The sequence below is a fragment of the Molossus molossus genome, unplaced genomic scaffold, assembly GCF_014108415.1.
Source record: "Molossus molossus isolate mMolMol1 unplaced genomic scaffold, mMolMol1.p scaffold_m16_p_1, whole genome shotgun sequence".
Classification (NCBI taxonomy): domain Eukaryota; kingdom Metazoa; phylum Chordata; class Mammalia; order Chiroptera; family Molossidae; genus Molossus; species Molossus molossus.
The window spans coordinates 147551314-147572902 of NW_023425344.1; the positions used below are offsets into that span (position 1 = coordinate 147551314).

A 21589-nucleotide genomic window follows, 5' to 3' on the forward strand; every position below is an offset into this window, starting at 1 on the left:
TCCTTAAAGGGCCCCCGCACGGACTTATCCGACTCTCTCCCTCTAAGCTTGGAGGGGAGGCAGCTCAAGGGGCACCAGAGACATACAGGGAAGAACTGAGCTGTTTGGCACTGGAGCAAGGGCTGGAGAGGGGTCTTTCTCGGGACAAACGTGCTGTAAGAGGCCTTTGTTCCTTTGGTGAGCCCTTCCCTGCTGACTCCCTGAGGCCCCGCCCCGCCCCACCCAACTTTCAAGCCCACCCAACTTTCAAGCCCACCCAAGCTGTTGCCACTTGCTTAACCATAGGATTGGCCTGTCATGGATCCTGCTTCAGGTTTTTCCTAAATTCTTTCAAACAAGCAGCATCTGGTCTCAGCGAGCCCCATACCTCTCATTAAGTTATACACAGAAACAAACACAGGGAGGCAGCCAAAATGAGGAGACAAAGAAACAGGTCCCAAATGAAAGAACAGAACAAAACCTCAATAAAACAACTAAGCGAAATGGAGATAAGCAACCTAACAGATACTGAGTTCAAAATACTGCTTATAAGGATGCTCAATGAACTCAGTGAGAACCTCAGTGAACTTAGGGAGGGCCTCAAGAGCATAAAAAAGGACCAGTTAGAAATCATGGATACACAGTTACAATTGAAGGAGGCATTAACTGAAATAAAGAATAGTTTACACAGCTTCAATAATAGAGTATGTAAATCCAAGGAGCAAACCATCGATTTGGAATATAAGGAAGCAAAAAATGCCCAATCAGAACAGCAAAAAGAAAAAAGAATCCAAAAAAATGAGGATAGCGTAAGGAGCCTCTGGGACAACTTCAAGCGTGCCAACATTCGCATCTTGGGGGTGCCCGAAGGAGAAGAGAGAGAACAAGAAATCGAAAACCTGTTTGAAACAATAATGGCAGAAAACTTTCCTAACTTGGTGAAGGAAACAGACATACAAGTCCAGGAAGCACATAGGGTCCCAAACAAGATGAACCCCAAGAGGCCCACACCAAGACACATCATCATCAAAATGCAAAAGGTTCAAGACAAAGAGAAAATCTTAAAAGCAGCAAGAGAACGGCAGCTAGTTACCTACAAGGGAGTTCCCATTAGGCTGTCAGCTGATTTCTCAAAAGAAACTTTGCAGGCCAGAAGGGAGTGGCAAGAAATATTCAGAGTGATGAAAAGCAAGAACCTACAACTAAAATTACTCTATCCTGCAAAGCTGTCATTTAGAATCGATGGACATATAAAAACTTTCCCAGACAAGAAAAAGTTAAAGGAGTTCATCACTCCCAAACCGTTATTATATGAAATGATGAAGGGTCTTTTTGAAGAAAAAGATAAAATGTATGAACAAACAAAATGGCAATGAATACATATCTATCAACAATGGAATCTACAAACAAAATGAACAGGTAGAACAGAAACATTCTCATAGATAACAGAGAACATTTTGTTGGTTGCCAGTTGGGAGGGGGGTTGGGGGAAGGGGTGAAAAAGGTGAAGGGATTAAGAAGCACAAATCCATTGCTAGACTGACAAACCTCAAAGGGAAAGGGTTTGGGGGGTGGGAAGAAATAAACCAAAGAACTTATATGCATAACCAATGGACACAGACAATTGTGTGGGAAAAGGTGGGAGGGGGGCGGGAGTGGGGAAGAGAAAATGGGGGGAAAATGTGGAACATCTGTAATACATTTTACATCCTACAATAAAGACTTGGAAAAAAAATAAATAATAATAATAATAAAATAAAAGTATTTTGCATGTGCCAGCCACTGTTATAAGCACTTTAGAAGTGTTACCTGAGCCCTGGCCAGTTTGGCTCAGAAGTTAGAGCATCAGCCAGTAGACCAAAGAGTCGAGGGTTCAATTCCAGTCAAAGGCACGTACCTCAGTTGTGGTTCAGTCCCTGGCCCTGGTCCAGGTCTTGCGGGACGCAACCAATCAATGTGTCTCTCTCACATCAATGTTTCTCTCTCAGTTTCTCTCTTGCTCATTCGCTCTCCCTCTCACTCTGTCTGAAAATAAATGAAAATATATCCTTGGGTGAGGATTTTAAAAAAAGAAGTTTTACCTCAATTGAATCTCATAAAAACTCTGAGTTGGGTAATATTTATATGCCCTTTGTAAGATAAGGAAACTAAGGCAAAACTAAACTGACAAGGAGTAATAAGGAGTAAAAAGAACAGTTTGGTGCTGAGACAATGTTAAAGAAATGTCAACAGAGTAGGTCATATTTGAGCTGAGCTGTAACAGATGAACTGAGTTGTGAAAGGTGGGAAGGAGACAGTTCCAGGCAAAATGCATGGCATGAAAAAGTAGACAAGGCTGCAGAACTACACTGCCTCCAATGTGTTATATGCTCATGGCCTCCCTATCTTTGTGATACTTCTTTAGCTAGAATTCTCTTCACTCTTCTACAAACTAATATATTCATCAGGGTTCATTGGTTAATTAGATATGGTTGGAAAGAAGAAAAAAGCTAAGGATGATTACACAATATTTGACTGGGACAACAGGAAGGATAGAGCTTCTTTCTATTAACTGAAATAAAAGACTGTAGGATTAGCAGTTTGAAGACAAAGATAAGAGAAGCTCGGAAAAAAAAAAAAAGGAAATCCAAAATTGTGCAGCCTACACAGGCAACATCACTCTAGAGGTAGGTCAGTCTTTTTTCTAATTTGCATACAAACAAATGCTATGTCTATTAAAAAATGCAAGAGTTTGGTTTCAAGCATGTTAAGGGATTTATTATACACCTTAGTAAATTGTCAAGTAAGCAGTTGAATAAACAAATTTACAGTTCCCTGAACAGGTCTAGAAAGGAAATATAATTTGGGAGTTACAAGGTTAATTATGTCATTTAAAACCATGAGACTGGATAAGTTCTCCAATGGAGAGGGGAAAATGAAGGAGAGGTCCAAAGACTGAGAGTTTCCAACGTTAAGAGATCAGAGTGATGAGGAGAAACCAGCAAAGGAGACCAAGAAAGAATGTCCAGTGAAATAGGAGAAAACTCAGGAAGTGTCTTGGAAAATTAAAGAAGGAGATGTGTCGAATACTGCTGACAAATCAAGTAAGATAAGAACTAAGAAGTGACCACTGTAGTTAGCAATACAGCAGTCACTAGTGACTTTCACAAGAGCAGTTCTGGTGGAATAGTAAGGAAGGAAGCTTGATTTGATTGTTTAAGAGAGACTGGGAAGTGAGGAATTAGAGACAGCAAGAAAAGAAATTTTGCTGTAAAGGAAAGCAGAAAAATGGAGCTGTTGCTGGAAATTATAACTACTTTTTTTTTGTTTATTTGTTTAAAATTGGGAGAAACGGTTACATGTTTGTATCCTAATGGAAACTACCCAGTGGAAAGAGGGAAAATAATGATGCAGAAGAAAGAGGACAGAATTAATGGAGCAATGTTCTTGAATAGATCATAAAAGATGGGATGTAGAGCACAAGTGGGATGATTGCAGCTGCTGAGAGCACAGACTGTTCTTCCATAACGATGAGAGGAAGGCAGATTACAGGGGCAGTGATGCAGGTGGGCAGGTCAAAGTAGTGGTAGGAAACCTGGCATGTCTATTCCAACTGTTCTGTTTTCTGAGAAATGGTAAGGAAAGTCATCACCTGAGCATGAGGACTGCCAAATACTAGAAGCATTATTAACAAAAATAAAGATAAAAATTAAAGTCTGATACAAAAATGTTGTCACAAATATGAATCAACAGAAACCTTCATACACTACTGATGGGCGTGAAAAGCGGTAGAACCATTTGGAAAGTAGTGTGACTCTACTCAGTTAGGGCAAAAATGTTTATATCCTATGACCCAGCAATGCCATTCCATGGTTTATATCCTAAAGAAATGTGTGCGCATGTGATTGTGGCCCCTGTAGAAAAATAATTATGGCATAATTGCTCTTATCATTGGTAAAAATTATTTTTTTAAAGAAACAATAACAATCATCAAGATAGTGGTTACCATTAGGGGAAAGGAAGAGGGCTGTGATCATGAATGAACACACTGGAAGATTCCCAAGTCCTAGAAATGTTCTATTTCTTAACCTGGATTGTTTGTTAAAACTGTGTGTGTGTGTGTTTTATGCACTTTTATATACTGTTCAATTTCAACACTAAAAAATGGGAGGTTTTTAGGGGTTGAGGGGAGATAAACCACAGAACTTATATGCATGTATGCAAAACCTATGGACATGGACAACAAAGCTGGGGACAGGGCGGGGAGAGGGGGGGAGGAGGGCGTCAATGGGGGGAAAAGGAGAAACATCTGTAACAAAAATAAATTAAATAAATAATTTTTTTTTAATGAGGTTTTTTTGTTTTTGTTTTTCTTTATTGATTTTTAGAGAGAGGAAGAGAGAGACAGAAACATTAATGAGAGAGAACATCGTCCAGCCACCTCCCGCACACCCCTCACTGGGGATCGCACCCACAACCTGGGCATGTGCCCTGATCGGGAATCGAACCAGTGACCTCTTGATGCACGGGTCTACGCTCAACCACGGAGCCACACCAGCCAGGCTAAAAAATGTTTTTAATCCCTTAGTCTTGCCACTTAGGTTAACCCAGTCACTTATGATTTAGAATGGTCTCATTAGGTAAATATATCAATTCAAGATCTTCCCACTCCCCTCTGTCTTCTTTCTCCTCTGAACATGATATAATCCCTAAGGGGGTTACCAAAAAATCTGGGCAGCTAGAAAAAGGTGTATGGTCCATATGTACTCTTTAGCATCTATTAAGGTGTAGCTCACCCTGGCCAGTTATACAGTGGTTAGAGCACCGGCCTGCGGACCAGAGTCCCAGGTTCGGTGCGTGCTAAGGGCATGTACCTTGGTTGCTGTTTGTCCCCGGCCCCAGTTGGGGTCATGTGGGTGGCAGCTAGTCAATGTGTCTCTCTCACAACGATGTTTCTGCTCCCCCCCCCCCCCCCCGCTCTATCTGAAGATAAATGCAAAAATGTCCTCGGATGAGGATTAAAAAGAAAAGGTATAGCTCACTCCACCTAGTTACAGGACATCATGCACTGGTATCTTTAGCCTCCTCATGCATACCTGGGCCCTCTCAGCACTTTTACATGGCCTTGCAAGCTCAAGAAACTTCAGCTCCTTTCTCGATACCACCTTGACGACCATGAGGACTAAGTGAGGCTGCCCCAGGCTTACCCACTTTCTCCTCCTTTGCTGTCGATCTTCCTGCACCATACCATAAAAAGCAAGGCACAAATCTTCATTGCTCTGGGCAGCTCCCAAATCTAGCATCTTTCTCTGGTTTCATTTTCTTCAAATCCATTCTGCTACATGTATCCACCTTCTGCATCTTCTTCATTTTTGGTACATTTTATAAACTTTGTTATTAGTCCATCAGGGTCTGACTTCTAATATTTAAGAAAAGCTTTGGGGATCTAGAAAATTCTCAAGTGCCTGGTATTTGCCATTACCTTTAATTCTGTCCAGTTTGGCTTCATGCACTTTAAGTCTCTATTATTAGACAAATATTTATGATTGTTGTATCTTCCTTAGGTACTGACCTTTTTAAATTTATTTTATTATTATTATTATTATTATTTTGAGAGAGAGACGGAAACATCAACGAGACAGAACATCAATTGGCCACTTCCTGCACGCCCCCACTGGAAACCTGGCCCACAACCTGTGTGTGTGCCCTGACCGGGAATCGAAACAGCCACCTCCTGGTGCATGGGTCAATGCTCAACCACTGAGCCACACCGGCAGGGCGGTATTGACCTTTTTAACACTGTGAAATTTCTTTTATCTCTTGTAATAACCTTTGCCTTGAATCCTGTTTTATCTGATACTGATACAATTTACTCAGCTTTCTTATGGTTATAGTTTTACATGGTACATTTTTCCATCCATTTCTTTTCAACCTATATTGATATTGCCCTATAGGTCTCTGAGGCTCTCTGTTCACCTTTTTTTTTTTTTAATTTTTTTCTCTCTGGCCTTCAGATCAGGTAATTTCCATTGATCTAACAGTTTTTTGACTCTCATTTCTACCATCTTCAATCTACTGTTAAGCCCATTCAGTAAATTATTATTTTAGGTATTACATATTTTCAGCTTTACAACATATATTAGGTTATTTTTTTTTAATGTTTTTATTAATTTTTTAGAGAGAGAGGAAGGAAGAGAGAGATAGAAGCATCAATGTGAGAGAGAAACATTTATCACCTGCCTCCTGCACACCCCCTACTGGGGATCAAGCCCATAACCCAGACATGTGCCCTGACCGGGAATCCACCGGGAATCGAACCGGGACCTCTCAGTCCATGGGATGATATTCAATCCACTGAACCACACCAGCTGGATGGTTCTTTTTTATATTTTCCATTTATTTGTTGAAATATCTTAGCTACTTATTCATTATAGAACATTATCCTTTCTATTTTTTAGCATAGTTATAATAACTGCTTTAAAACCCTTGTTTGTTAAATCTAAAATCTGATTATCTTTGAGTCACTCTTTTCAGTATGGTCGCATTTTCTTATTTCTTCATGCCCTGTAATTTTGGCTAGCATCCTAGACATTATGAATGACCCATTATACAGATTCTTGAGTCTATTGTTTCTTCAAAGATTTTTATTTTGTTTATTTTTTGGTGTATTTGCTTGTTGGGCAAAAATTAAACTAGGCTGAACTCAAATTCAAAACTCTGAAATCTCAGTGCAGTTCTTTTATCCTTGACAGGGAAGTCTGGATTCTTCCTGCATATGTGTCATTCAGGGCTCACCCAGCTTTTTGGATAGTTGATATAAAGAATTTGGGCTCCCTCTCTGTGTCTCTCTTTTCCAGGAATCCTCCCTACTTTTCAGCTGTGGCTGCCTCAAACTCTATCCTTGGGGAGGCTATGGGTTTTTAGTACATGTTTTGGCCCCCTCATGTGTTAACTGGGACTTGTCTTCTGGCTGAGATCTATTAGAAATTAGAAGCCCACTCAGTGCTGCTCCCTTCCTCCACACATCCATATAAAACACATCCATACGTCCCTACTTTGATTTGCTCTCTAACACCTTCAGATGGTTCTGTTTTCTATTTTTTGCAGAGTTTATAGCTATCTGTGGAAGAGTTACTCCAATAGGAGCTACTAAGCCATTGTCAGAAGAAGAAACTAGCACTTGCCATTAACATCTGGAAATTTTGTGGCTATTGCCTGTAGTATTGTTGTTGTGGTTGTTTGATCTAGATAGAAACTCAGTGAAATGTTTCCTTCTTTCTGGGCTTCTTTGTATCATTCCTTTCCTGGGGCTCTAAGATTCAGTTTCACTGTCTAATTTTAATGCTGAAAGGACTAAAGGAAATAAGAAAGGAGAAAATGCCAGGATAAATATTTCAAAATATCCCTCAGAAGTGCAAATATATTGTGGAAGAGTTAACACATTTAAATCATAATTTAAACAAATTAGGTTGCTGGTCTAGGAGGTCCTGAAAGAGAAGGACCCATGAGAGGGAAGAGTATAGAGGAGATAAACTCATATAGAGCTGGACAAGAGACAGATCTGGGTGAAGCCCCTTCGTGAGTTGTGAAAGGGAGAAAAGGCTGGTATCTAGATGATAGAGGTGCTCCAAGGACAGCTTACAGCCCAAGAAAATGGAGAATCCCTAAATTTTATCATTGTAGCTTCATGGCATTTTAAACCTGAAAATATTTACCAGATCATCTAAATCCCAAACCCTGTGTTTAGGACGAGGAAACTGAGTCTCACACTTTGCCTGCCTATCGTTTAATCAAGGGGCTCACTCCCCTCAGCATAGTGTTGACGCTATTATGTTCTATTTAACAACAGTCGGGGCCTGTTCACATTTGTGTTTTGACTAATCAATGTTGTGTATGATAGCTTTAGGCTTGAGCCACGTAGTTCATCCTTAAACATGGAGAATTCAAATACAGAGCTTTTTGTTCTTTCTCTGTGTTGTCTTGGAATTATGATCACTGCAGAGTGTATTGAGGCTTCCTTCTGATCGCATGCAATATCCCAGGCTCCAGCTCTCCTTTTAATTATAATAAATCATGTAGCCTCTCATGGATTGCTTGGTTTTGTGTTCAGGTAAGGTGGCTCATAGAATTCTACAAAGATTAATTCAGATTGGCTCATAAATTTATTGAAGGAAATATCTTTCAGGTGTTCTTGTCTATGTAATTGCTATTGACAATAATAAAATGATATGAGTTTCAAACTCCCTGGTCCCATGCTGCCTTCTGATTTAATTAGTCAGAATGCATTCTTCCCTAAGGTATCTTTTTATCCTCTCAAAAATGAATGAAAAGCTGAGATCAGTGAATTTAAGAAATTCTATTTTAAATAATGCTTTTATGTCCAAAGGCTTCTTCTCTCTTCTCAACATCTGGGTTAACATCAAGATGAGTATAATTGTCTTTATACTCAAAAGATAGTGTGTGCTTCTAATGACAGCAGTGGCCAAGTGAAGAGAGAGTAAGTTATTGTCCACAACCCAAGGTCAAGAGTTGCTATGGTTTCTTTTAAAATGATGCACTATATCCTCCTGTCCTCCTGCCAATCAATAAGAGCCCAAATAATAACTTAACAAATAACCCCAAAATATCCAATGTATTAAAGAGTAACCTAGCTTTTAGGGACAATAAACGTAAGTAATGGGACTTCTTATTTCTTTCACTTAAGTAAAAAATATATAAATTACTTTAAAGTCTGTAAACAGTCACCATATTAATTTAAAGTTGTAATTGTATAGCCTAAAGATAATTTAAAATCTAGCACTTGCGCTTCCAGTCCAGATGACAGCATAGGTAAATTCAATACTTAAATCCTCCCACAACTGCATCAAAATTACAACTAACCTACAGAACAACCATCATTCAGAACCACCTAGCTGAATGGAAGTCCTACAACTAGGGAATTAAAGAAGCCACATCAAGACTAATAAGGAGGCCCTAACTGGTTTTGCTCAGCGGTTAGAGCATCGGCCCTCAGACACAGTTCATACCCAGCCCTGGTCCGGGTTGTGCAGGAGGCAACCAATCAATGTGTCTCTTTCACATCAATGTTTCTCTCTCCCTCTCTCATTCTCCCTCCAATTCTGTATGAACAAAAATGGAAAAATATCCTCGGGTGAGGATTATTTTTAAAGACTAATAAGGGGGAAAAGATGTGGAGCAGACTGGTCCCACCCCCAGGTGTGGTATATTTCAGCTTTAGAGGTCCCCTCTAAAAAGTGAGGGGTCCCCACCCCCCATCAGGCCACCCAGCCCAGGGTTTCAGTGCTGGGAGGAGATGTTCCCATAACTTCCGGCTGTAAAAATTAGCCAGAACTGTGGCCAAGAGAGACAGAAGGCTTCTAGAGTCCCAGGAAGTTCCTCTTAAAGGGCCAGTGAACAGACTTAATCAGACTCACTCCCTCTGAGCTTCAGAGATAGGGCAGCAGTCTGAATGAACCAGGGACATACAGGGAGGACCAGAACTGTGTGGCATCAGGGCAAGAGCTGAGGGGGTAGTTTTCTACCAGACAGAAGTGCTGGCAGAGGCAATTGTTTCTTTTCTGAGACTACACACACACACACACACACACACACACACACACAGAGTTGGCAGGCTGGTGCCATATCTGAGTCTCCATCAACCTGGCTCACACTGGTTACCCAGTCCTGGTGAGTCCCTGAGGCCCCACCCCCACCCAACTTGCAGGCTCACCCTAAGCCATCTCTGGTGGCTTTTCCATACAAATGGCCCATTTTAGCTCATGCTTCAGACTTTGTAAAATCTCTCAAACAAGCAGCATATGGCCTCAGCATGCCTCATAATGCTCACTAAGTGGCCCCAGGTGCGGCACTAGCAGCAACCAGACTTGGTTTGCAGCTTGACCTGTCCTAGGCAACTCCAAGCCCAGTACAAGTAGCAGTCAACTGCAGATTGCTTTGCAGCTCATGCCAGGTGGCCCAGGGCAGAACACAGGCAGTAGCTGACCTTGGGTTGCACCTCTTAGAGACTCCAAAGGCTTTACATTTAGTGGACAGCTTCAGACCATGTCAAAGCACCACCCAACGACCTCTACAACAACACACTCATGGGGTGAACTGAGAGGGCACCAGAGACCTGTCAAAGTAAGTCTGCTCTCTGGTGGGCCCCTGCACAACTGATCTTCCAAGGTGGTTGGTGGTCTTAGCCAGTCCTTGTGGCTGACTGGCCCGGGGGTAAATCTCTCCCACTGAGGTGCCAACAGCAATCAAGGCTCAACTACAACAAGAGGGTGTACACAGCCTACACGGAGGGTGGGGTGAGCACCTGGAGTATCCAGCTTAGGTGGTGAAGGGTGCTGTGCCACTGGACCCTACAGAATATCTACTACACAAGGCCACTCCTCCAAGCCCAAAAGACACAGAAGCTCTACCTAATACATAGAAACAAACACAGAGGCTGCCTAGATGAAGAGACAAAGAAACATGTCCCCAATGAAAGAACAGAATAATACTCCAGGAAAAGAACTAAACAAAGTGGAGATAAGCAATTTACTAGATGCAGAGCTCAAAACACTGGTTATAAGGATGGTCAGTGAACTTACTGAGAGCCTCAACAGCATAGAAAAGGACATGGAAACCATAAAAAAAAGAACCAGTCAGAAATGAAAGATACACTGAGAAGGCTGTGTCTGTCTCCTGCTCTCACAGCTATTACAGTACACTGAGCTCCATAGAGATAGCACTGGGGCAAGTGTGAGCCAGACCAACACTAGGAGACTGTGCTCACTGAGGAAGAGTAATGAAACACGAGCAAAGGAGATCCTAAGAGGCTGAGAAGCAAAATGTCATTGTATGCTTTCTTTGTGCAAACTTTCTGGGAGGAGCGCAAGAAGAAGTATCCAGATGCTTCAGTCAACTCCTCAGATTTTTTTAAGAAGTGCTCAGAGAGGTGGAAGACCATGTCTGCTAAAGAGAAAGGAAAATTTGAAGACATGGCAAAGGCGGACAAGGCCCATTATGAAAGAGAAATGAAAAAAAAAAAAATTCAAGGATTTCAATGCACCCAAGAGGCCTTGGCCGGCCTTTTTCTTCTTTTGTTCTGAGTACCACCCAAAAATCAAAGGAAAGGATCCCAGCCTGTCCATTGGTGGTACTGCAAAGAAACTGGGAGAAGGGTGGAATAACACTGCTTGCAGATGCCAAAAAGGGAGTTGTCAAAGCTGAAAAAGGCAAGAAAAAGAAGAAAGAGGAAGAAGACAAGGAATATAATAAGGAGGAGGAAAATGAACAAGATGAAGATGAAGAAAATGATAATGATGAATAAGTTAGTTCTGGCTCAGTTTTTTTCCCCCCCTTGGTCTATAAAGCATTTAATCCCCATATACATAACTCACTCCTTTAAAGAAAAAAAAAAAACTGAAATGTAAGGCTGTGTAAGATTTGTTTTTTTAAACTGTATACTGTCTTTTTTTTTTTTTTTTATTGTATAGTTAACATATACTTAGGTGTCTATAGATAGCCCTCTCCTGGTGGTATTTTCAATAGCCAGTAACCTTACCTGGTGCAGTATGGGGGTTGTAAACTGGCATGAAATTTTAAAGCAGGTTCTTGTTGGTGCACAGCACAAATTAGTTATATATGAGGATGGTAGTTTTTTCATCTTCAGTTATCTCTGATGCAGCTTATACAAAATAATTGTTGTTCTGTTAACTTAACACCACTCTGTAATTGCAAAAATAAAGATGTTACTGTTTTGTTGACATTCTGAATGCTTCTAAGTAAATACAAATTTTTATTAGTAAAAAAAAAGAAAGAAAGAAAGAAATTGAAGATACACTAACTGAAATAAAGAATAACAGTGAATCAACAGTAGAGTAGGTAAAGCCAAAAATTAAATTAGTGATTAGGAATGTAAGGAAGAAAAAACACACAATCAAAACAAGAAAAGGAAAAAAGAATATACAGAAATGAAGATAGTGTAAGGAGTCTCTGGGACAACTTCAAGCATACCCACATTTGCATCATGGGGGTGTCAGAAGGAGAAGAGAGAAAGAGAGAGAGAGCAAGCAAGAAATTGAAAACCTATTTGAAAAAATAATAACAGAAAACTTCCTTAACTTGGTGAAGGAAATAGACATGCATGTCCAGGAAGTGCAGAGAGTTCCAAACAAGATGAACCCAAAGAGGCCCACACCAAGACATAATTAAAATGCAAAAGGTTAAAGACAAAGAATTTTAAAAGCAGGAAGAGAAAAGCAATTAGTTACCTACAACAGAACTTCCATGAAACTGGCAGGTGATTTCTCAACAGAAATTGTGCTGGCCAGAGGGAGTGGCAAGAAATATTAAAAATGATAAAAAGCAAGGTCCTACAACCAAAATTACTCTATCCAGCAAAGCTATAATTTAGAATTGAAGGATATATAAAGAGCTTCCCAGACAAGAAAAAGCTAAAGAAGTTCATCACTACCAAAACAGTATTGCATAAAAGATTAAAGGGTCTTCTTCAAGAAGAAGAAAAAAGATCAAATATGTGAACAATAAAATGCCCATAAATATATATCTATCAACAATTGAATCTAAAAAACAAAATAATTGAACATGCAGAACAGAAACAGATTCATAGATACAGAGAACATTTTGACGGTTGCCAGACTGGAGGAAAATTGGGGGGATGGGTGAAAAGGGTGAAGGGATTAAGAAGTACAAGTTAGTTAATACAGAATAGTCATGGGGATGTAAAATACAGTGTAGAGAATATAGTCAATAATATTCTAATAACTATGTATGGTATCAGATGGGTACGAGATTTATCAGGATGATCACTTAGTAAGGTATATAATGTCTAATCACTGGGGTGTACACCTAAAACCAATATAATATTGTATGTCAATTGAAATTTTAAAATTTTAAATGATTAAAAGTAAATAAATAAAATAAAGTCTAGCACTTAGAAATAGCAAAAACAGCAGCCATTTTTTAAGCACCTACTATGTGTAGACCCAAAGAGCAGAAGCCATGTTTTCCCTAACTCTACCGGGACCTGGGCCTATCCTAATCCCCTAAAGATCTTTTCTTAATATTGGAGTTTAATATTAAAATTTTCACTAAGACTATTTTCTCCCGTCCCAGATTACTGCTTTCAGTTGCAGTGACAATCCTGGTGACCTTCACGATGTATAATCAGAATTTTTATGTAAATAAGACACTGGATCCTGATCATGTTTAAACATAGAATAAATTATTATTACTCAACAACTACCTATGTAAATTTATTATATAATAAATGATATTTAGCAAATTTACAAAATCAAGAACAGCAAACTCTTACTAGGCTCTGAGATAGCATCTCAGACACTGCAGTCGAGATCCCTTACCAATATCAGTGGTCAGCACCAAGGAGCAGGAGCAGAAATGGGAGGTCTAAGAGGCATCCTTTCAACATTTTACCATATCTCTTTGGCTCTGCTAGATTTTTGTTTTCATCACGTCCCTGGCAGTTACTGGACTCAATCTCCAATAGCCTAAAGAAAATAAATAATGCCAGCTCCATACAGGTAGCCTCCAGACAACTTTATGTTATCTGAATATACTTGGTGTGTAATATTAATGGCCACATTCAAAACAAATTATTTTCTTTGTTACTGTTTTAAGGCTAACCTAGAAACCTTTTTTCTAACCAATTATTTAATGTACTCATTCAATAAACAAATATTTGAGTGCCTGCTAGGTGTCAGGAAGCATATAAAAGCAGGCCCAAACTGGACAAAGGGGATGGGCACTCCAGGCACAGGAGGCATGTGCATAGTTTTATTCATGCCAACTAAGAGCATCTCTGACTGTTCGCTCACCTCTAACCTCTCAGCAACATTGATCCATCTAGGGTCTTGGGTGATCTTACCTCTGTTAATCCCTCCCCATTAAAGAGACTTTGTATCAAGAAAAATAAATTGCATTGTAAAGGATTTATTTTAGTGGTAACTTGTAATTCAGTCCAAGTTATTGGTTATCCTTGAAAATTAATTCATTGAGATAATTTTTTTTTTTTTTTTTAATCCTCACCTGAGGACATTTTTCCATTTTTTGTACAGATAGAGTGGGAGGGAGAGAGAGGAAGAGACACAGAGAGAGAAACATCAACGTGAAGGGACACATCGAGTGGCTGCCACCGCACGACCAACCAGGGCCGGGGACAAACTGCAACCGAAGTACGTGCCCTTAGCGGGAACCGAACCCGGGTCTCTCCGGACCGCAGGCCGATGCTCTAACCGCTGAGCCAAACCAGCCAGGGCTCATTGAGCTAATTTTCAAGAAAAAAAAATGTGACAATCACATATTATGACAGTAACTAGGTAAGTGATTGTCACTGTAGTAGTACCAGATTATCAAATAGAAAATGCATTTTTTTGGTTAATCCTCACTAGAAGATATTTTTCCATTGATTTTTTAGACACAGTAAAAGGGAGGGAGGGAGAGAAAAAGAAACATCAATGTGAGAGACACATCTATTGATTGTCTTCTGCATGACCTGAACGAGTTCCGGAGACATACCTGCAACCCAGGTACATGCCCTTGACCAGGAATCAAACCCACAATCCTTCGGTCCACTGGCTGATGCTCTAACTGCTGAACCAAAACAGCCAGGGAAGAAAATGCATTTTTGTAATATAGTGTTACATGCCAACTATACCTCAGTTTTTAAAAGAAAAGAAAATGCATATTTGCATACATGCCTCAGTGGGGTTAACAGTGTAAATCACAGGCAAAGTATAAATGACAGGTAAAAATAGTGGTATCAATACGGTTTTTAAAATGAATTATGCTTTATATCATTTTGAACTTTTTCTTCAGAAACTAGCTCCCCTGACCAAAATAACTGAATAAATTATCACTAAGATACATGTAATTTTCAGCCTTATGATGCTTTATTAACAAAACAAAAATATGTTTTTTATGTATCATAATTCCTTGAGTTCTTTACTGAACTAATATATCTTGAAACAAAATAAAAAATATAAGGTGAGAGCCATACTTGGTTACATTGGGTAAGAACACATTTGATTATAGTTTAGCACTATAATTGTATTTTGATACACAATATGTCCTTAGGGGTTTTATTTTAAAAATAATCCTCTAGGAGTCTACCTTCAGACATTAATACATAGAAGTATTCATAATACATTATTAATACAAAAATGTAATGTCTGAAGCTTTACATAAAGTTAAATAATTTATTTCCTTTTTTTAAAATGAGTCTGTATATTATGCCACAAAATGGCATTATGAGTACAATATTTAATATTAAAACTAAAATATATAATTTAAATGCAAAACTACCTCAAACACATCCCCTTAAGGATAAGGAAAAGAGAGAAAAAATTTACCAGATCAAGGTGACATCAAGTGAAAGAGCATCCTGGTGGAAAAATAAAGACTGCTACCTTATTTCAGCTAGAAACAAAAATATGTGCAGAGTTTCTCACCTACTATTGTTTTCTAAAACAACTGACAATCTGAAGGAAGAAAGGGCCCTTCTAGAGGAACCACCCTGGGCAGGCTCTGTGGTGGGCTCTGGGGGTTCCGTCAGAACACAACAGACATGTTTCCTGCCCGTATGGAATTCACAGGAGTGAGACAGGTGAGAATTGAGAAAATGCAATATTACAAAGTGTGAAGAAACAACCAAGTGTCTGCTTTACATTAGGACCTACACACCATCTGACTAGTTCCCAAAAGTAAACACACAGAGCCTTTTTGTTGTTGGTTTTAATTCTTTTTTTTTTTTTTTTTTTTTAATCCTCACCCGAGGATATATTTTTCCATTTTTTGTACAGATAGAGTGGGAGGGAGAGAGAGAGAGGAAGGGAGAGAGAGAGAGAAACATCAACGTGAAACGTACACATCGAGTGGCTGCCACCCGCACAACCAACCAGGGCCGGGGACAAACTGCAACCGAAGTACGTGCCCTTAGCAGGAACCGAACCCGGGTCTCTCCGGACCACAGGCCGACGCTCTAACTGCTGAGCCAAACTGGCCAGGGCTGTTTTTATTCTTAACTACTATGAAGGGTAACATAAATAAATGATATTATGAAAGTTTAATAAACCTTACTTGGGTCTTATCATCGTTGTCTCTGAACTATAGTTCATGACTCCTTTTTTCTTAAGTCATATCGAAACCATAGTGTTTACTTCACATTGAAAAAAAAATTGTGAAAAATAATAATCCATTTCAAAGATGGCTTCTATATATATTTAACCCCAGTGATGGTATCACACAGACTGTATGGCCCTTGGCCAAGCCAACATGGAAAATATAAATGGATATATGTAGCATGGTTGCAGTATTCAATCTGGTTTTTAACCATGAGTTCCAAACTCCATAAAATCAATTCAGTAGAGACAGATATTGATCATGAAGACCCCTAAGGCAAAGAGATCAATCCTGTCCATTTCTCCTCATTTTGCCAACAGCTCTTCAAGGTCAGGAGACATGTCTACTTCATTCTGTAAATCTTCATTAGGCCTTAGAACAGGCTTGTCCACAAAAGGAGCCTTTTCCATTGCCCTTGAGAGAAGAAAAGATATTAAAGGATTCAGTGAGTTATTTTGCCTAAAAGTAAATTTGGCATCTTGAAATAGTGAATAGTTACATCTGACTGGTAAAAACATGCACATGAGAAAGTGGGAGAGATGAGATTGGAATGGTGTGTGTTGGGGACAGCCTGAAGACGACCTGGAAAACCAGGTCAGACAGCTGGATCTCTGTAGAAAATAAAAAGGCATTAAAAGAAATTCTAACCCTGGCTGGTTTGGCTCAGCATTCAGAATGTTGGCCCTCAGACCAGAGTCGTGGGTTCAATCCCTGGCCCCAGTTAGGGTCGTGTGGGAGGCAACCAATCTATGTGTCTCTCTCACATTAATGTTTCTCTCTCTCTCTCTCTCTCTCTCTCTCTCTCTCTCTCTCTCTCTCTCTCCTTTCCTCCCTCCCACTCTAGCTTAAAAAAAAAAAAATCAGTAGAAAAATATCCTTGGGTGAGGTTTTTTTTTTAAGAAGCGAAATTCTAGATGCATTTCTCATCCTTATGTCAGAAGGAGACTACAGGGAGCTTGTGAGGAAAGAGATGGAATTTAAGAAAACTATCAGGATATGATTAAATAACGTGAAAGGGGATGAGAACCAGGGGTTTAATGGTAATGAATTTATAATAATTAACAATAGAAAGAAATATGGGGAAGGAAAGGGAACCAAAGAAGACTCCAAGGTTCCCATGCATTTGTTTTACTGAAAGAATAGTCATGCTAATAACAAAAGGGAACCTCAAGGAAATCAAGAAGTTTCAATTTGGATGCTGATGAGTTTGTTTTTAAACATGTTGAGCTTGACTTGACACTAAAGATATAAATGAAAATATTGAATCAATAGTTTCTTATTTATTTGGAACTTAAAATCTGCCTCCTGGCGGGATAGGGGTGGGGAGTAGGGAGCAGAAGAGATTAACCAAGGAATTTATATGCATATATGCATAACCCATGGATACAGTGAGGTGAGGCCGGGGGCAGGGGTCAATGGGGGGGGGGGGAGGGAGAATATCTATAATACTTTTAGCAATCAAGATAAAGTATTTTTAATCTGCCTCCTTTCTTAAAATTAGTGAATTGACTTCATTAAATTAAAAATAACATGATACATCTGTTTTTTTTTTTAATTATAGCAATATAAAAGCCCACTAAAATAGTTAGGGAAATAAGTATTATCAAATATCAATGAGTTAATTAGGGAAAATTAAAAATTCAGAGCTAGAGCTGAAAAGTGAGAGCGGTCTAGAACTATATATGCAGGAGCCATCTGAATACAAATGCTTTTGAGTGTCTGCCCTGGCCCAGGCCTATGCTTGGTGCAGAGTATATAGGAGCAATAACAGAGAATCTAGAATGCTATTAAGAAGGTGATAGGGGAAATAATCAATTTGTCTTGAGGCTACATTTGCACAAGAACATTGGTTTTATTCAGACTGAAAGTTTTTTGAAGTGACCTGGACCCATAGGACTAAGGGGGGCAACAGGAGGTATAAAACCCCCTCCTCGAATCATTTATTGCCCCTGACAATGGTACTGAACAAAAGAGACACGGCCTCTGCCCTCGTGAAGATTACAGTTTAATCTGGAAAAAAAAATTATTTTTTTTTAGAAAAGGAAAAAGGGAAGATAAATTATGTAAGAGAATAATTCAAATGGGGTGGAGGACATAATTGATATTATAAAAATCAAGGAAGGCCTCCTGAATGAACGACATTTGAGCTAAAGCCTGAAGAATAAGTTTGAATGAAACCAGGAGAGAGATTTGCAGGAAGAGAGAATGGCATGTGCAAAAGCCCTGAAGCAGAAAAGGGCTTCCCACCTTTGAAGACCAGAGATAAGAGGCCGAGTGGCCAGTTCAGAACAAGCAAAGGAGGCAGGGCACAAAATTAGATGGAAGTACCAGGTGTTTCACATATGAGGAAACTGCAGCTCCAACAGGTTAAGTAACATACTCAAGCTTATCCAGTTGGAAGCAGAGAGTCAGTTCCAGAACCCAGGTCAGTTTGACTCCAAGCCTCTACTCCTAGCTAGTCCAAGACTCCCCAGACCTTTTTATTTTAACAGTCGCCTGAGGTGCTTGTTAACAATCAGCTTCTTGCCCTGGCCGGTTTGGCTCAGCAGTTGGAGCATCGGCCTGCGGACCAGAGAGTCCCGGATTCGGTTCCCGATAGGGGCACGTACCAAAAAAAAAAAAAAATCAGCTTCTTGGACCTTAATCCAAAACTTCAGAATCCTATAAGGTGGAGGAGCACTGAGTCCCACAGGAAAGAGAGACTACATTCAAATTTGGTCGTTTGAATATAATTTAACGAAGAAACTGATTTCGTTTCCTGAGGCTCCCATAACAAAGTACCATAAACTGCGTAGTGTAAACAACGGACACTTATTGTCTCACAGTTCTGCAGGCTAGCAGGGGTAGGGTCCCGCCAACTATGAGGTTCCATGCCTCTTCTCCAAGCTTTTGGCGTTCGCTGACCATTTGTTACATTCCTTGGCTTATAGATGAATCACTCAAATTTCCACCTTCATCTTTACATGGCATTGTGTGTGGGGTGTGGGTGTGGGTGTGCCCCAATTTTCCCTTTTTTATAAGGACACCAGTAATATTGAAAGAAGACCCACCCTAATGACTTCATCTTATCTTAATCATCTGTAAAGACTCTATTTCCAAACACCTTTCAGTTTTCCGAAAGTCACAGTCACAGGTACTGGGGTTAAGATTTCAACAACTTTGGGAGACACAATTCAACCCATAACCAGGGCGATTTACAGACGTGTGGGCAGGGAAAGCACGGGGACCACGCAGTCCCCCGGACTAGCAACAGCGACTTCCCATCTCCATTCACTGTGTCCTGCGGGGACAGAGCTGGGAGGTAAATATCCCAACTTTCCTCCCTCTAATCTCCTGCTGGGGCCGAAGCCAACCAAAAGCCAGAATGCAGAGGAGCCCACTGAAGTGTTTTTAGAAGTCATCCTCCTGAGAAGTGAAGCAGGATGAAGAGTTATAAGTGAGTCCAGCCCTGGCCGGTTTGGCTCAGCAGTAGAGCGTTGGCCTGTGGGTTCAATTCCAGCCGAGGGCACATACCTCGCTTGCGATTCCTTGCCAGCCCTGGTCGGGGCCATGTGGGAGGCAATCAGTCGATGTGTCCCTCTCACGTCCATGTTTCTCTCTCTCTCCCTTTCACTCCCTCTCCCTCTATCTCCGTCTCTCTCCCTCATGCTCTATCTGAAGATAAATGCAAAAAAAAAAAAAAAATGTCTTCGGGTGAGCATAAAAAAGAAGACATCTATTAATTTAATTTGAAGTGAAAAGGCTTTTATTTGTTTGTTTCTGGGTCTTTTTTTTTTTTTTACTTTAACAAACTGCAACTTGAAATAACATCCCAATTTATTTAACCTTAAAGCCAGGTAAGTTGGGAGATGAAGAAGAGTCAGAAATCACATCAGACCTAAGCCAGCCTGGTCACTCATTACCTATGACAAGTCTCATGCCTCTGTGACACTGTGCACGCAGAAGCTGTGACGTAATTGAGAAAGACTGGAGAACTGATCCCCAAAGCTCCCATGTGAACACACACATTCGCACAACACCACACTGAGAGAGCAGAGAGACACTACAACAGTGTGTACCTTCCACCAAGAAGGAAAGCTCTTAACTCCAAATTTCGTCGGCTCCCCCTGCTTTGGAATGTACAAAACACTCACGAACTGAACCAAAAATGGCAACTGGTTTCAGATCCACCATTCTGTCACTTCATTTGGCTTTCACATATGGGCTGTTTTTCTAGAATACAAGATTACTACATTATGAAATGCTAATTGTTTTTGCTATCCTGCCTGGAAGATGAGATGTAAATTAAGACATAATATAATTATGGCTACTCTCACCCTGTTCAAATGTATTTTTCTTTCCCAGCAGGCTCAGGTAAATGGCCTTTATTTTGTTTAATTTCCAGCCTCCTACTCTACCTCCTACTTCTTGCAGCTTAGGGAGTCTACCCTGGAGAACTGCCTAACTATTATCATATGATAATGAGGCTTCTCATTTCATACAAAAATATCAAAACTTTTTATCCAAATATGTCTTGTCTTTTTAAATAATCCCCTTGAACTCTAGAAATGGCGGCAGAGTGAACGGAGCTACACAGACCGTCTCCCAGAACCAAACTGGAATTACAACTATAACACAGACAAATCGACGGGAAAAACCAACAGAAAAGCAGCTTGCGAGGACCATACAACGAGGGACACCGACTCCATCCCGGTAGGCTTGCGAAGGCGCGAGACGGGGCTGGGAGCCCACGGTCGGCAGCTCGGCAGCGGCCTCAGCTGGGAGCGGCGCCCTCGGGTTACACTCCCAGGCGGCCCCGCAGCGCAGCCGGGACAGAGGCTGAAACAGCCACAGCCACTCACCTTGGGCTCCGGCGGAGGGAGGGCAGACTGGACTGGAACTGTGTCAGGACACTCGGGGTTTGGAGGGCGCTCAGAGCTTTGGCTGAGTGCAGCCACTCAGGACGGTGGCCGTATTGCTCCTTACCAGGGCTCTGGGGAGAGGCAGCAGCCCCTCCCTCGGAGATCCAACCCCACCCTGTGGGCTATTGAAGTGCTAATTGAGACTCACTAACAACCAGCATCTGCCCCACCCTCGTGAAAGCCCCTTGGCTGAGCACCAGAGGGAGTTTTTCAATCAACTGACAACCCAAAACTCATCAATTAACCTAGACTGCTAGCCTCCAGGCAAAAAGCTAGAGGATAACAGTACGTTTCCTGGGCTGGCAACTTTAACCAGGAAAGTAAGACTTGACAGTGGTGTTCAACGCGGGTCCTCCCTCGCTCATCTAAACACAGGAGAGGGACCCACAAACAGCAGAACACCAACACCCACAGGGAGAACTTGACAGGCTCCAAAGCCCACAGTGATAGCCAAAATGGTGAAACACAGAAACAGAAGCCAAATGAAAGAGCAAGACACCTCCACCGAAAATGAGATCAATGTGGAGCAATTAGGCATGTTAACAGAGCTAGAATTCAGAGCCATGATCTTGAGGAAGCTG

At 40.7% G+C, this 21589-nt stretch overlaps 1 pseudogene; it reads left to right on the plus strand.

Annotated features, from left to right (window-relative positions):
- The first annotated feature begins 5133 nt into the window (after nucleotides 1-5133).
- Nucleotides 5134-11278, plus strand: LOC118615177 (annotated as a pseudogene).
- Nucleotides 11279-21589: the final 10311 nt, after the last annotated feature.